The sequence below is a fragment of the Schistocerca nitens genome, chromosome 4 (assembly GCF_023898315.1).
Source record: "Schistocerca nitens isolate TAMUIC-IGC-003100 chromosome 4, iqSchNite1.1, whole genome shotgun sequence".
Lineage (NCBI taxonomy): Eukaryota > Metazoa > Arthropoda > Insecta > Orthoptera > Acrididae > Schistocerca > Schistocerca nitens.
The window spans coordinates 709,187,083-709,204,611 of NC_064617.1; positions in this window are offsets into that span (position 1 = coordinate 709,187,083).

A 17,529-nucleotide genomic window follows, 5' to 3' on the forward strand; every position below is an offset into this window, starting at 1 on the left:
ACCCGTTTATCATCTGCATTTCTTCTTGGTGTAGCAATTTTAATGGCCGGTTGTGTATATTACCCGTCCCTCCCTGTAGCTTACCCCTATTTTTCTCAGAATTTCGAACATCTTGCACCATTTTACATTGTCGAACGCTTTTTGAAGGTCAACAAAACCTGTGAAAGTGTCATGATTTTTCTTTAGTCTTCCTTCTATTATCAACCGCAACGTCATAATTGCCACTCTCGTACCTTTACCTTTCTCAAGCCGAACTGATCGTTATCCAGCACATCCTCAGTTTTCTTTTCCATTCTTCTGTATATTATTCTTGTCACCAACTTGGATGCAAGAGCTGTTAAATTGATTGTGCGATAATTCTTGTACTTGTCAGCTCTCGCATTCTTCGGAATTGTGTGGATGATATTTTTTCGAAAGTCAGATGGAATGTCACCAGGCTCATACATGCTACACACCAATGTGAGTAGTCGTTTTGTTGCCACTTCCCCTAGTGATTTTAGAAACGCTGATGGAATTTTGTCTACCCCTTCCGTCTTATTTTGTCTTAGGTCCTCCAAAGTCCTCTTAATTTCTGATACTTTACTGGATCCCCTATCTCTTCTAAATGGACTCCTGTTTTTTCTTCTATCACATCAGACAAATCATAGAAGCCTCCGATCTACCCTTTCCACCTATCCACTCTCTCCTCTGCATGTAACAGTGGAATGCCCATTGCACTCTTACAAATGGTTCAAAAGGCTCTGAGCACTATGGTACTTAACTGCTGAGGTCATCAGTCCCCTAGAACTTAGAACTACTTAAACCTAACTAACCTAAGGTCATCACACACATCCATGCCCGAGGCAGGATTCGAACCTGCCACCGTAGCGGTCGCGCGGTTCGAGACTGTAGCGCCTAGAACCGTTCGGCCAACCCGGCCGTCCGCACTCTTACACTCTTATGTTACCACCAAAGGTTATTTTGACTTTCCTATACACTGTGTCAGTCTTCCTGACAATCATTTCTTTTTCGATTTCTTCACATTTTTCATGCAGCCATTTTGGCTTAGCTTCCCTACACTTCCTATTTATTCCATTCCTCAGCAACTTGTACTTCTGTATTCCTGACTGTCCCTGAACATTTTTATACTTCCTTCTATCAGCGATCAATTGAAGTATTTCTACTGTTACCCGTTGTTTTTTTGCAGTTACCTTTTTTGTACCTATGTTTTTCTTTCCAACTTCTGTGATTGCCCTTTTCAGAGATATCCATACCTCTTCAACTGTACTGCCTACTGAGCTATTGCTTATTGCTGCGTCTAGAGCCTTAGAGAAATTCAAGCGTATCTCGCCATTCCTTAGTATTTCTGTATCCCACTTCTTTGTGTATTAATTCTTCCTGACTAATCTCTTAAACTTCAGCCTACTCTTCATCTCTACTACATTGTGATCTGAGTCTATATCTGTTCATGGATACGCCTTATAATCTAGTATATGGTTTTGGAATCTCTGCTTTACAATGATGTAATCTAACCGAAATCTTCCCGTATCACCCGGCGTTTTCCAAGTATACCGCTTTCTCTTGTGGTTGTTGAGGAGAGTATTCGCTATTACTAACTGATATTTATCACAGAACTAAATTAGTCTTCCTCCTCTCTCATTCCTTGTCCCAAGCCCATATTCTCTTGTAACCTTTTCTTCCACTCCTTCCCCTACATCTGTATCCAGTCCCCCATGGCTATTAGATTTTCATCTCCCTTTACGTACTGTAATACCCATTCATTATCAATATTATCATATACTTTCTCCAGCTCTTCATCTTCAGCTTGCCATGTTGGCATGTATACCTGAACTATCGTTGTCAGTACTGGTTTGCTGTCGATTCTAATAAGAACAACCCTCTCACTGAACTGTTCACAGTAACATACTCTCTGCCCTACCTTGCTATTCATAAGGAAACCTCCTCCCATTATACCATTTTCTACTGTTGTTGATATTACCCTACACTCATCTGAACAGAAATCCTTGTGTTCTTTCCATTTCACTTCACTGACCCTCACTATATCTAGACTGAGAATTTCCCTTTTCAGATTTTCTAGCTTTTCCACCACGTTCAAGCTTCTGACATTGCATGCCCCGACTTGTAGAACGTTATCCTTTCGTTCGTTATTCAATCTTTTTCTCATGGTCACCTCCCCCTTGGCAGTCCCCTCACAGAGATCCGAATGGGGGACTATTTCGGGATCTTTTGCCAATGGAGAGATCATCATGACTTTTTTCTCAACTACAGGCCACATGTCCTGTGGATATACATTATGTGTCTCTAATGCAGTGGATCCATTGACTTTTGCATCCTAATGCCGTTGATCATTGCTGATTCTTCCGGCTTTAGGGGCAGTCTCCCACCAAAGAGCAAGAGAATGCCCTAAACCTCTGTCCGCTCCTCTGCCCTCTTTGGGAAGGCCATTAACAGAATAAGGGTGACCTCTTATGCCAGAAGTCTTAATCAAAATTTAAGTGGGGGGCAGGTTTCGAACCTGGGACTGAGGACGTTTTGATTACTAATGAAAGACGCTACCCCTAGATTACGGCTGTATAGGGAAAGTGCTTATCCATGACAATGTCGAGCTCCTTCAGAAATGTAGATGGAAGGTCCTGGAACACCTTCCTCACAACCCCTACATTTCCAATGTGACTTTATACCTTTGCCCTATAAAACAGTCTCTGATAGGTCAGAGGTTCGCCTGTGACAAGGAAGTGCAGGACGCCATGGAAAACTGAATCTGTCAGGGCGAAATTCTCTAGAGAAATGACTAGTAGTTGTACAGGTTTTCCTTTTCACTGGATCGCATGGTGGTTGTGGAGTATGTATTTAGATTTGGGTGTAGATGTAGACATAGGTGAAATTTGTCTTCAGATATGAGTGAAATCCGCTTTAAATTTAAATACACTCATGCTCAGAAAAAACAGAACACCTTGAACGACTAGAGATAGGACGTTAATTTTCACAGGACATATACATTGATATGTTCTGTAGAAATGATTAGCATTTAAACAGGTTGAAAGTCAACATCGATATGACGGTGCAACACCACCTACCGGTAAAATGTGCCTTCAGCTGTCGTTGTAGCTATACACCAAAGGTAATGGATATGCGTGTCTTGAGCAGATATGCAGATGCCACTTACGAGAACCATGGCATCAAATCAGTGAGTTTTAAATAGAGTGTGTTATTGGCATGAGAGAATGTGATGCATCCATCCGGGAAATTACTTCTCACCTGGGACGAAGTGTTTTGGCAGTGCAATGGGTATGTACAGAAATGTTGATGGAAGGCCGTAGAACATGACAAGATGGGTCAGGTCACACCAACCAGACCACCCAAGCCCCTTCCCCGGGTAGATCGACACCTCATCCGAATGGCATTGAAGGACTGATGTGCGTCCTCCTTGGCTATGGCGCAACAGTGGAACAGTGTAACAAAACGTACACTATCAGGGGTGACAGTCCATCGCCATTTATTATCACATCGGTTATATGCGTGTCGTCCACCTCTCCACCTACCTTTGAAGAATGTGCAGAAATGTGTTAGACGACAATGGTGTATTGAACTATGTCATTGGGGGAGGAATAGCATCAGATAGTGCTTTCAAACGAATCCAGGTTTCTTTTTCTTTTTTTAATGATGGCCGCATTTTGGTTCGCCACGGAGAGGGGGAGCATCACCACAGTGACTGGACCTTATGGTGTGGGGTGCTATTGTGAAGAACCACAAATCACAACTGGTGCATGTCCAGGGCACTGTGACTAGAGTGACTTACATGAATGATATCCTGCGACTAATAGCCATATCATTCCTGCACAACATCCCAGCCGCCATTATTCAACTTCTTGGTGTCACATGATGTCAGCCTTTTGCCCTGGCCCATCAGATCACCAGACTTGTCACCAATCGAAACCTAACGTAACCTAACCTACCCTAACCTAGAATGTGCGTGGGATATAATGAACGACAGTGCAATGCTGTGACCCAACGTCCGCCTTCTTAGCTGGGTGATAACGTGCTTGTCTCCCATGCAAGTTGTCCTGGGTTCGATTCCCAGCCGGGCAGGAGATTTTCTCCACTCGGAAACTGTGTGTTGTGTTTTCATCATCATTTCATCCTCATCACCCTCGCGCAAGTAATCCAGTGTGGGGTCGAATGAAATAAGACTTGCACTTGGCGGCCGAACTCCCCCAAATAGGGGCCTCCTCACCAACGATGCAATACGCTCATTTTTTGTGACCCACTGCTAACGTCCACTGATGAACTGTGGAGCCAAGTGCATGCAGAATCGATGGCTGTACCACAGGATGCCATTTGTGCCTTGCACATGTCGATGTTATCACACATGGAACGAATTATCAGGTCCCATAGTGGACCTTGTGCCTGCTAGGCAACAGGACACATACTGAACCAACATAACTGAAATGCTGTCATTTCTGCAGAACATACTAATGTACATACCCTGTGAATATCAATGTCATATCTCTAGTCGTTCAAGGTGTTCTGTTTTTTTCTGGACGTGAGTGTGTATGTTACAAGTGCAACTGGCAAAGCCAAGAGCAAAAAGCTCGTCCTAAACCCCTGGATCAACTTCAAGCAAACTTGGTATACAGCTTACTTACTAGTTGAAAAGAAATACTATGGCGGTGAGAACCAGCAACCTCCTCTGGGGATAGAGGTGATAATGTGGAGAGAGAAGGGGAAGGAGGACATGGACAAAGAGGAGGATGGAGGAGATGGATATGAGGAGGAAGAAATGGACAGGGAAAGTGAAGAGGATGAGATGAACAGAGAAGAAAAAGGGGAGACGATCGACAGAGGGAATGAGATAGACAGGAAGAGTGGGGAGGAGGAGAAGGACAGAGAGAAGGAGAGAAGGACATGGACAGAAAAATAGAAGAGGAGGAGATGGGTAGAGAAAAGGGGAGGATGAGATGGACACGGGGTGGAGGTTAGAGGAGGTGAACAGAGTGAGGGAGGAAGAAGAGATAGACTAATAGAATAGTGGAATAAATACATACCCTGGCAATTCCGGGTACTAGACTAATTTTGTTAATAACCTTTTGTGTATTATTGAGTCAAATGTTTTTCAAGAGTCAAGTCCAACATTTAGCAAAGCCAAGAGTAAAAAGCTTGTCCTAAACTCCTGGATCAATTTCAAACAAACTTCGTATATATGTTACTTGCTACTTGGAAACAAATTCAACTGACTGTCTTGATCCATGGCTTTCGGGATATAATGCTGGACCAATACAGAGACTTTTCACATGTAAATGGATAAAATTATTATCCAAAAGTCTGGTAGCAGTATCATACTTCCCACAGAATGTAGTTGATGGTAATCATGTACAGATGGTAATCATGTACAGTTACGATATTAGGAAGTAATGAACAAGATCGAAATTAATCTTACAAATTTATCTGTGAATAATGTCATACATCACTGCTCTTACATCAGGGTAAGAAGAGCGAACTGGTTGTGTTTTCTAGCCACCCCTGAAAGTGCCCTGCTTGGGCCCTATCAGTGACTGGACAAGATAGCATTAGTGTGACAGAGTGAAGTTGCCCGTAGTAACTGCTTTACCCTGCGCCACTAAGCGAGTGTCCTGCCTGATGGAGAGCCCCTCGGTTATTATCCGGCTTATTAAACGCCGCTGTGAAGGCCATCGCGGCCACCGCGCCCAGTAATAACGCCGGAGCTGCCAAGCTGCTACCACGACAACAATGTTAACGACCGCATGCTGGCGAGGCGGGCAGCCCGCAGGCTGAAGGGACCACATTCCACACTCGGTGGCTCATCGGGGCACGTGGAGGCTAGCTACCCACCAGACAGTCTAATCTTCTGCATCATGCACTTGGTCACTTGCAGTTACTATGCATGTATTCTCAGCTAAATGACCTTAAAATCGACGATGCGACTGAGGACTAAAATAGTTGGTAAAAGCAATTTTCAGCTTCAGTCGCTAGTGCAGCTTATGTATTATCAATACCTATCTCCCTTCTTATCATGCATTCATTCTTTAGCTATATACAAGGTTATTACAAATGACTGAATCAATTTCGTAAATTCATTGCAGCTTCATTAATTGAATATTGTCAAAAAATTCATGACTCATATAGAAAAATTTAAAAAAAAATTGTATTGTTTCAGCTGAGCTTTAGATTTCTGCCACGAGAATGCGCCAGTGGGCAGTTAGGCAACATGGGGACAAGGGCCGAGAAAGCTTATTATATCGTGCTTCAAACGCATTCACATCAGTGCGTCATAACAGTACAGTGACACTTCAGAACATAGTTCGACGGAGATCCAGCAACTGTCAACTACGTCCAGTTATGAATGCACAGTTTTCAGCGAAAGGATGGCCCTCTGTAAAGGGGAAATCAATGGGTCGGCCTACAGTGAGTGAAGAAATCGTTGACCTACAGAAGGTAAGTCTCACACACAGCCCACAAATGTCGATGAACAGAGCAAGCGGATAGCTGAAGATATCATAGCCAATTGTTTGTAATATCTTAAGGAAACGACTGAAGCTGAAGCCTTAGCGCTTGAAATAGCTACAAGCCCTAACTCCTGACGACTAATGCAGGTGCTTTGAATTTTTAACACAGTTGTAACAGCTTAATGAAGATGATGGGTTTTGTGAAAATTCATCTTCAGTGACAAGGCAACATTTTTTGCAAATGGCACAGTGAACAGACAGAATGTGGAGAAACTGGAGGGCAGAGAGTCCCAAAGCTATCATGTAGCACATTCGAGATTGGCCAAAAGTTAATGTGTCACAGTTTAAATTTTACGCTACCTTTTTCTTCTGCGTAAAGATTGTTACAGCATATGTGTTTCTGCACGTGCTTGTAAATCGGCTCATGCCACAACTGAAGACCGACAACGCGGAATTCATCATGATGGGCGTGAATTCTGAAACAGGAAATTGAGAGACCCATGGATTGAGCGTGGTGGGTTTGATGATCAGCAATTCATGTCACGACCTTCACATTCTCCCGACCTAACCCCTTGCAACCTCTGTGTGAGATTATGTGAAATATTTAGTGTTTACACCACCTCCACCAACAAACCTACCAGAACTGTTAGCTCACATAAACAGTGCTTTTGAGCAGATTGATAGACAGATGGTGCAACAAACGTGGGAAGAGATTGATTATCGCCTTGACATCTGCAGAATCAGTAGGAGGGCAAAAATGGAGCACTCGTAATATGTCAAAAAATTTTTTGAGTTTCATATGTGTGTATAAAGCGTTCTGACAACATGTCAAATAAGAAAGTTACAGAAAATCTATGAAATCGCTTCAATCCTTTGTAATAACCTTTACACTGCTGACAATGAAAACTGCAACACCAGGAAGGATAGGAAGTAACGAAACGTGCTTACTGTGCACATAAAGTATACTAGGAAGAATATATGATTACATCCATAGGTAATCTGGGAGTATATTTTATTTGCTGCTTCACCTCTATTTCAGGCTTCATGAATCGTAGTGGCTGGTGAGTGGTAAGTGCTAGTCCGTCTGTAACATATGTCCTGCTGTATTCCTTGGATGATAGATATGATCAAAGTGTTGACCTGGCAAAAGTGGAATACGCCCTACATAAAGGAACGTTAGTACAGAAACGATAACTTGCGGTTTTGCATTATCTTGTTTGAGGCTGACATCACAAAGATCTTGAAGCTAGGGCGTGGTCACTGGCCATAATACGTAACGCCTGCTGTGGTATGCGAAGCAGAGATGAACGTTTCGCCAACCCAATGGTAATCTATACCATTACGCCAGATGCTGACCATATATGATAATGCAAACGCACTCTGGTGACGTTGGCCACCTTGAAACCTCCGTATATGGACACGACCGTCAGCATGCTCTAAACAGAACCACAACGCACCCGAAAAGACAACATAGTACCACTCATGTGTCTAATGTTGTCGTTGGGTGCACCACTGTTCATGAGCCTCTTTCTATTGCTGCATCAACGGAAGCTGAAAAATGGTCACGGTGCTGACAGTTGGTGGTGCTCAACAATTCGTTTCACTCTCTGTATGGATATTAGTCTTGCTGCAAACAGGGTGATTACCTGAGTCAGGCATGGCATGGCTGTATGACCCGCACGACCAAGCAAACATTATGTCTGGCCGTTCAAGTGCTAGTCGCATGGGATCGTCGTGTTCTTGTATGCTGTTGAGTATGGCCATCCATAACCCACGTTTCCTTACCAGCCTGGCAGTATCAGCCACAGTATCGTGGGATGATTAAGTGTTACTGTCGATAGGCCACGATCCTGCTGCTGTCGACCTTGAACACGCAGCGATAGACATTTCTCCTTTTACACAAAGCAGGACGCAATTTTTAATCGATGGCACCACTGTGGATTAAAATATAGCCAAGAGCAAACATTCAAATTCGATTTCTAAATGAGGAACCTGCTGCGTAATCGTTACTTAGAAACAGAATGTAAATGGCTTTACCTGTACCTACTTTCAGCAGCTTCACTGGAATCTTAATCATTTTCATATCCAAGCATTAAGCAAGCCTCATTCCAATTTGAGCTTTGTTTCATGCCACCTTCATGGAGTTGAAATTTTAATGCCCACCTTTGTAGATTCTTCAGATCTTTTCTGGCTTAGAAAACTGATTTGAATGTCTTCTTACATGTATTTATGTTTATCTGGGAACTAGCATTTCGTCATCGTGCATCAACTATTTTGGACACAGGGTCGTTCCTATCTTAAGTAATTTTGCTCAGTAAACAATGTGTAACTTTGATTACTCCGTATCTACAAGGCATATTAAAAGCCGAGGCGGATTTTGACAATGCTGTCCACTAAGGATACTTGTTTAAGTTGTAGTTCCTAGAACGTCTATCGCAAATTGCTCAAAACATGTTTTCCACCACCACCATTTCTTGCTTAACTTTTAGGTATCCTCTTTAGAAGTACTCTTCTGACCACAGAAAATGTCTATGTCGAGCGACGTGTTCATGGAGATAAAAGAATGCCTACATTCTCAGTGCAGTTCAGTAAAGCACGCTGTCTCTCCAGTCAAGGCTGGGATAATGTGACGTGTACACTGTTCAGTCTCAACACGATGAAAAGCTAATTTCAAGCTGAGACTGTGAGCGTGTTACCACCTTATGGTAAGAAACGTAGTCAGCACAACAAGCTGCCTACAGAAGTGGCGTACGTCGCAACGATCTCATTCGAAATTTAAACCGCGAACTTGAGACACATAACACTGAAAATCTGGCTTGTAGTGATTGACTGTGGACAACACTAGGTGACGACCATAACCTAAAAATTATGATTCCGAGGACTCCGATGGGAATGGAGCAGATCTGCTTGTTGCCTGTTGAAAGGAACCAGGATGTTAGTGTTAAACCACAGAGTACACTACCGTCTCCATGCTATCGGTTAGGACCCTAGGAGCTCATTGTGGACAACGTTGTCCTCCTTCCATCCCCCGCAGCCTCTACACGCACCCTGCTGGAGTAAGACGGCGGGGAAGGCAACACTAAAGTGCGTGTCATTTACGTCGGCGGCCGAGTTTAAGTTCGTTCTGCGCATCTGACGTCACAAAACACAGTCAGACAATGAACAGAGAACGAAGTTACCAGACCTCGACTGCAGTGCAGAGCACGGACGAGTGACTTCAGTTTTAGAAACGTTCAGTCATAAATAAAGTACTTGAACAAACGCAATGTCTTGATAGCAGACTTTCTTTTGTAGAAAGTTTGGAAAAAGCATTCTTTATACCAATTGCTTCATATTCTATTAATTAATTAAACCAAACAAGCAATAAGCCTCCTAATTCAGGCGATAGCAATGCTCCAATGGTTCAAATGGCTCTGAGCACTACGGGACTTAACATCTATGGTCATCAGTCCCCTAGAACTTAGAACTACTTAAACCTAACTAACCTAAGGACATCACACAACACCCAGTCATCACGAGGTAGAGAAAATCCCTGACCCCGTCGGGAATCGAACCCAGGAACCCGGGCGCGGGAAGAGAGAACGCTACCGCACGACCACGAGCTGCGGACGGCGATAGCAAGGAAAGATGTTTGTATCATTCTCACTAACCGCTTTTTCGCAATAAAGAACAGCGGTAATTGTTTATTTCCTATTGTACTTCGACGAAACGGGAGTAATTCATAGGCATACCAACAGTGTTTGTCGGTATTTTGCATGCTATTTTAAAGTCCTCAGGGAGATCTATTGAATGACGAGTTGCGTTAGTGTAATAGTTAAAGTGTATGGCTGCTAAGTGAAAGGTTCTGAGTTCAATCCTCGTTCGGTGCTTAGTATTTTCTTTATTTAAAAACAATATCGAAGTGTCTTCCTTCGTAAATTTTATTCGTTTGAATGTAATTTTTTGAAATTTCTAGTGGCAACTAAAATCGACCATACGGAAAGTATACTCTATGAACGTTTACCTCTGCAAACTCTTCAAAATTTCGTGCAATGGTTTACTACATCTAATGGTGCACAATAACTGCGTTGAACATCGAAACAAAATTAAGTCATTTATGGGGGGAAGGTATCAGTCAAGAAGATGTGTAAAAATCAGGGTTTTGGTCCAAATAGTTTTTGTGAAATCGAATGATAAATTGTGTCAAATCAGTCGAAACATCATGTGTCTGCACAGGCAAGCAGTGCAGTGATGACAAAATCGCGCACAGCGCGGAATGCGGAAAGGATGTCTCTATAACAGCGAAAGGGTTAATGCGGCCGTGGTGGCTTTACTTCATAAACTGCGCATTCCCCCCCTAAACGTAAATTTGCGAACTATACTATGGCCCTGTTTCTCTTGGCGCGTACAACTGGCAACGCAGCTATCTCCCGCGTCTGGGCGGGCATGCGCGAACCGCCAAGATAAAAGAATTGAACCATAGTTGTGGAACCCGATAAGTGGTGTTGGATTCTCTTTACTGGCAAGTGCAGGATATATCTGACAGCCGTAGTGGGGTGTGGAGGTGGACACGTACCATTGTGCACTCAGCCATGCAGTCTCACGAGTTCAGCAGGAAAGAGTTTTAGGCCTGTATCATACGTTTCCCAACGCTGTCAAGAGTGATATGAGTGCTGTGCAGTATCGAAAAGCATCCATCAGCCTATTTTACAGCCCAGTAATAAACATTTCGTTGATGTATTGGTCTTCAAAAACGATGTGCGATCACACCTATTCCACATCAGTAATAGTTTCTTCTGGGAAGGGAGGAATCAACAAATAAAATGGTCTGCGGTACCTGTTCAGGAGAACCCGATTAGGCATTCTTGGGACCAGTTGAACCTAAGCCCACACATGACTCTACAGAGAGTGTAATTTTTTTCAGTAGAGTCTTTCTGTCATAGTTTTCCTTCTTAATTATAGAATCGTCCAGAGACTGGAGTGGCACACCAAGTTGGTAACGCGAATCGATGCCACAGACATCAGCGACAGTTAGCTGCAATCCGCAACAACCAATGTGTGGCACTCCAGAAGACACACCCTCCCTCTCAGGATAGCAGCGCCTTCACTCTGAAGTCAGTATAGTGTCAAATATCCAAGAGCTCAGCTTAGTTCTTGACCTCAGTTACAGCAGGCAACATCATCCTGTAGGACAGTGACAGTCGTTGAAGTTTCTGATGGAATGGACTTTCTTACATGCATTTTTTACTGCAATAGAAAAGTTTGTTAATTAGTGCATCGAGTGATGCTTCCAAAATCAGTGATAGTTATAAATTATCAAGCAATCCTGTGGCAAAGACCTGTGTCAAAATTAAGTAAATGTTTTATTCTTTTATGTAATAAAGTGAACTAATATTCCTTGTGTTCTAGTATGATGAGCCTTCTTCTAGAGCAGTCAAAGAATCCACAGATATAGCCAGACGAAAGTGGTTTCGTCTGTTCACAACATTAATGTTCAAGGTTTCAGCTGCATAAGCAATTTCTGGTCTGGTTATCGTATCGTAGTGTCTGAGTTTGAATCTTATTTCTGAAGATTTATGTACAACAGAAAACGTTCCTACATATGTTTTATACTACACCGATCCTACTCAGTATCAGTTACACCGCAAATATTCGCCCACTTATATAACTACCATCTGTAGAAAATTGTGTGCCAAAGTTTCAACAACTTCGAAGATTTTTGAGGTTAGCAATTTACCTGAGTCCTCCGATACGAATGCACATTGCTTTCTGAAACTTCATTGAGTAGATTTTGGGATCACTCGTTCTCCTTCCCAATTTTAGAGAATAACTAGTCTCGATGATTACGCGTCCAAAGAGGTTGTATGTGCTAACACTAGCAACACCAAGGCATTTTCTAATTCGCATTAGCAAGGCGAGGGGGGGGGAGTATGATACTTTGTGCCCATCATAAATAATTGAGAAAAACAAAATTCGTTAATTCTTGTTGAATTATACAGAGGGGTCCAAAAAAATGTATCCACTGTTTAAAAATCCATAACTTGCAAACTAATTGACGGAGTTGTCTCATTTTTGGTGAAAGTGTAGCTTAAAGTGTCACTGTAGGTGTTCGAAATGGTCACCATTAACATTCACACAGAAACGATGCCGCCGAACTGCAGCACGAAATACTGACTGCAACGTGTTCAGTTGGATATTTGCACATGACTGTACGATGTATTCTCGAAGTTCATCCAATGTGTATGGCTTTTCTCGATACACAACGTCCTTTAGTGTTCCCCACAGGTAAAAGTACAGAGGAGTTAGGTCTGGGGAATGTGGTGGATACTCCAAAGCACCTCTACGGCCAATCCATCTTCCTGTTAGATTTTCGTCGAGATACGCCCTAATACGATTTTGGTAGTGGGATGGGGCACCATCTTGTTGAAAGTAAACTCTTTCGTCTCCGTACAAGTCTCGGATCGAAGGTAAAATGGATGTCTGAAGCTTCTGAAGGTACACCTCACCGGTAACTGCCGTCAAAGAAGAATGGCTCAATCAAGCCCCGGTAAGACAACCACACCACACATTTACTTCTGGCAAATTCACGGCTTTGTCTTCATGGACTTTCGGATTTTCGGCGGCCCAGTAGATGCAATTGTGGCGATTTACTGTACCATTGAGTTTGAACTATGCCTCATCAGACCACACAATCATTTCTGCAAACTCTTCATCGTTGCGCACCATGTTAGTAAACCACTCGCAGTACTCCATTCTACGATCTGGGTCGTCCTCGTTCATTGCGTGTAGCAATCGTGGGATGTAGCACTTCCACTTTACTGTCTTCAAAATTCGCCGAACACTTGAGCGACTCACTCCAGTTTCACGGGCACACTTTCTCACAGACCTCTGTGGTGAGCGAGTGAATTGTTGTAACAAATGACAGGAGTTATCTGGACTAGTTACTGTTACAGGTCATCCAGATCGTTGTTTGTGTACATCTTTAACACAGCCTTCGGCTTCAAATTTGTCTCGAATGCGACGAATCGTTAAACGTGTCGGTGGCTCTGTTTGATACTCATTTATCCATTGTCGTTGAACCTCATTAATGTTTTCGTACTTAAAATGCCACTTCAATACTGACTTCCTTTCATCGAATGTAAGTTTTGCGCCAGCCATGTTTACTCGAGTAACTAGGTGCAACTAAGAACAAAACACTTACTATCTGGCGACTGTCATCTGACAAAACAAAACAACGCAATACAACGCTTGTGTGGCGATTGCCGGAACTACAAACTATTACACTACCAAAGATGAGACAACTCCGTCAATTAGTTTGCCAGTTATGGACGTTTCAACAGTCGATACAATTTTTTGGACCCCTCTGTATTAAAAACATAATTTTTAAATAGAACTGATGTGTAATCAGGTTCCAGAACCTGAAAATACCTTTTAATACAATCTCTGCAATATCAATTCATTTTCAATAACGTTTACTGACGACTTAATGAGCAACATAAAAAATTTAAAAAATGAAAATTTCCTTTATTGTTGTTGACTTCTACGCTCAACATACTTTTTAAAGAGATACTGATGTGTAAGTAAGGTTATGAACCTGGAAATACTAAACACGGCCTTGGTTGGGAAAAGTGACGTCCCTTAATGAGACCGAAATTTAAAATATATACGGATCCTAGTAGAAGAATTCATTAAAAGCAATAAAAATCTTTTTTTTTCAAAATTTTAAAATATAAAGAAACTGAATGTATTCCAATAGTTTCAGAAGGTGAGCATAAAGTACCCCAAACATATTGCAAAGGTTGAATTAGTTCATCACGTTCCAGAATAAGTTAAAAATCTGAAAAAAATGAGGGCGAGAATCAAACGACAGCCTCAGAGTAGAAACACTGCAACTATGTATTTGAATACAGGAAAGAAGCCTGCACTAGACAATAAATTCAGTCTGTCTTTTTTGAAGAAAAGCTATCTACGGTTTATTTAGATACGTTCTCCACTGCAGATATCTGTAACACAGACGCTGTAGCAGGTCGTATGACCTCGTCCGAAATAAAAGACTCGCTTACGCTTGCCGTAGTCTTTGCGTTTATTCCCTACGGACGATTTTTATTATGCTGGCGGTCATGACTCAGAGGGCCTTCCATTTTATGACGAGCCGGCACGGAAATTCCACAGATTCGTAACGGCCGATGTTTACGTTAATACCCGGGACACAAAGGAGACTGCAGCGTCGACCTTTATAAAGGAATCGATATGACTTGAACCCAGGAGATGGGCCTCTCCTTTCGAACCCGTTTCTCCAGTGCGAGACGTTTTATTACCTTTTTTGATGAAGGAAAAGCCCTGAGCGAACTTAAAAGCTCAGTCGAGGTTAGTATATTCACTACTGAAGTGCACTGGTGTAGAAAAAAACTTGTATCGAAAGAAGTAATTATGTACAGGACATTCATCAAAGTAATCCTCTTGATCAAGTGAAGACGACGTGCGTATACAGGTCAGCGATCACATTTCACACTTCATTAATAATTTTCTGGCTTGATCGTACTTTATTATACAATGCACAGTGTTACCGGTTTCGGCTTTCTGCCATTGTCAGATGTGTTACAACGTTATGGGTAACACCGATGTAACCATAATAAGTTCAATTTGTCTGAAATAGGATCAAGCCGAACAAGTGTTAATGAGGTACCAAATAATATCACTGACTCTTACACAGACTTTATTTCTTAAGTTGATAAAGTTGTGCCAAGTCACAAAACTGGTCCTGAAAACGGAATTAGATGTTGTGAAAAACATTATGAAGGCTTGGCTTTCAGCCATATTGAACCTATTACTGTTACCTTTTTGTTTTTCCACTTTGCTTGAACTGATCGGATGACGGCAGAAATCCGAAAACGGTAATAATGCGAATTATATAACGTACGATGTCAAGGCAGACAGCTATTAATAATCTCGCTGAGATGTGTGGGCAGGTGTTTGGAGGAGTATAGTTGGCTGGGTATTGTACAGTGGTAGTCATATACTTAATACTTCCTTTATTGCACAATATATATTAAGACTTTGCACTCAGTTTCAGTTTCAAGAATAATAGTTTCAGGAATCTAATGACACAAGAGGCCAAAGCAGTACTCCATCCAAATAGAAAAACAAAAACCTTGTGAACGAAGTCGTTCGCGATGGCACTGTTGTATGAAACATTCTCGGAATTCTTGACGCGTCCGTTCAGTGCAAAACTTAGAGTTCTGGACAATTACCTCCATCGTCTTTGTCAGGAGCAATTGACTGTCTAAACTGCTCTTTTTACGGCCTTATATCCCACACACGTATTCTAGTTGGTCAGCAATTACGTAATGCTATCGCAGATGGTGTCAACGTCTGCGCCGGTAGTAATATCGTTTCCATAGTAACACAATCATTGCGGCGAATATCTCTACTTCTTCTCTGCATTGATAGTCCGGTTCCATGCACCGCTAACATTATATGCGCTGTCAGAGTTGAAATTCTTCTCGCATATTCTTATTTCTTCAGCCTCGTTAATTACCTAATCCCAGTATATAGAGCCCTGGAACAAAACTTTTGCCTGTCAGATAGTATTTTGTGCTTATTTGTCAGTGTTGAGTTCTGTACTTCACTCGCCACTCCATGTGTCATTTAACGGCATTTTACAAACCGGACAGGTCAGACTGTCCGCTATAATCAACTCCCCGTTAGGAAATATTGTAACTTCGTGTGTGCGGAGTTGGACTTTCGAGGTCCTTCGTTCACGCAGGCGCTGCTGAGCATGCGTTGAGAGCGAATACCTCAGGTAAGCAGGAGACACTGCAGCGAGCGAACGTATCTCTCGACCAGCCAAGGACCGCAGCTCGCGAGCCATCTGTATTGTCTTACTGCATATCACTACGTGCATCTATAAGGTAGTACGAAGTAAAGTATTTTCACGCAAAGGCTATGTTCCGTCTCATCATTGGGGAGTGGAAATAAGGGCAGCCAGGGAGTCCACTGGTATTAGCACTCCAAACTTAAATGTAGCAGAGCAGGACCAGAAACCTGCAAGTTAACTTGCTGGCTGACCTCAGCAACTGCAAATTTCTCCAGTTCTCGATTTTTAATATGCCGTTGATGTTCTTCACAGCGGTCGGAAACAGTAGAGATGAACTGATCAATGTAATTACATCTCCACTCGCAAGGTACGTAGTAAGTCACAGCGATCCTGAGGCCACTACTGCCCTTAAAATGGCCTAGCATCTCCTTTATCTTCTTAGGAGGTCGGAAAATATGTCTTTTACATTGTCTTCCCAGAAATCTCCCTGTTTTTGTGGTTCTTATCTCAAATGAGCAGCAACAGTCTACAACAGAGCTTATGTTAAAATACATGCGCGCGCTATTGCGGGTGTCTCTCCGAACAGTCGGCACGCGCATTTTCTTTGGTGTTTTGGCAGGTATTCACAGTTTGGTTTTTGCATTGTGCAGCTGAAATCAGCCCAAACAGTTGCCGACCGGAGTGGCCGTGCCGTTCTAGGCGCTACAGTCTGGAACCGCGTGACCGCTACCGTCGCAGGTTAGAATCCTGCCTCTGGCATGGACGTGTGTGATGTCCTTAGGTTAGTTAGGTTTAATTAGTTCTACGTTCTTGGGGACTGATGACCTTAGACGTTAAGACCCACAGTGCTCAAAGCCATTTTTTGAACCCAAACAGTCCTACGTCTCACGTCTTTCATGCGACGCTCAATGTCAACAGAAAGCGTCGGTTTGTTTCTCGTTACAAACAAAATTTTTTTGTAATCGGAGTGTTTCGTGTCCATTCGCTAGAGCGCTCACACATTAGTCCCGTCCGATATTCGTTTTGTCGATGTGTAGTAACAGGAACAGTAAAACATGAAGAATAAACAGCAATCCAGCATCAACTCAAGTGTCGCTGTATGCTTGGCCGTAGCAGCCTGCGCCACAGCCAGGGCTGTGCTGCCGCTGGTAGAGTTTTACTGTCCCTGTCCCTGTTAATACAGATCGACAAAACGAATATCGCACTAGACTAATCTGGGACCGTCCTAAGGAAATGGCATGAGAAATTCCGCTTTAAAAATAGTTTTGT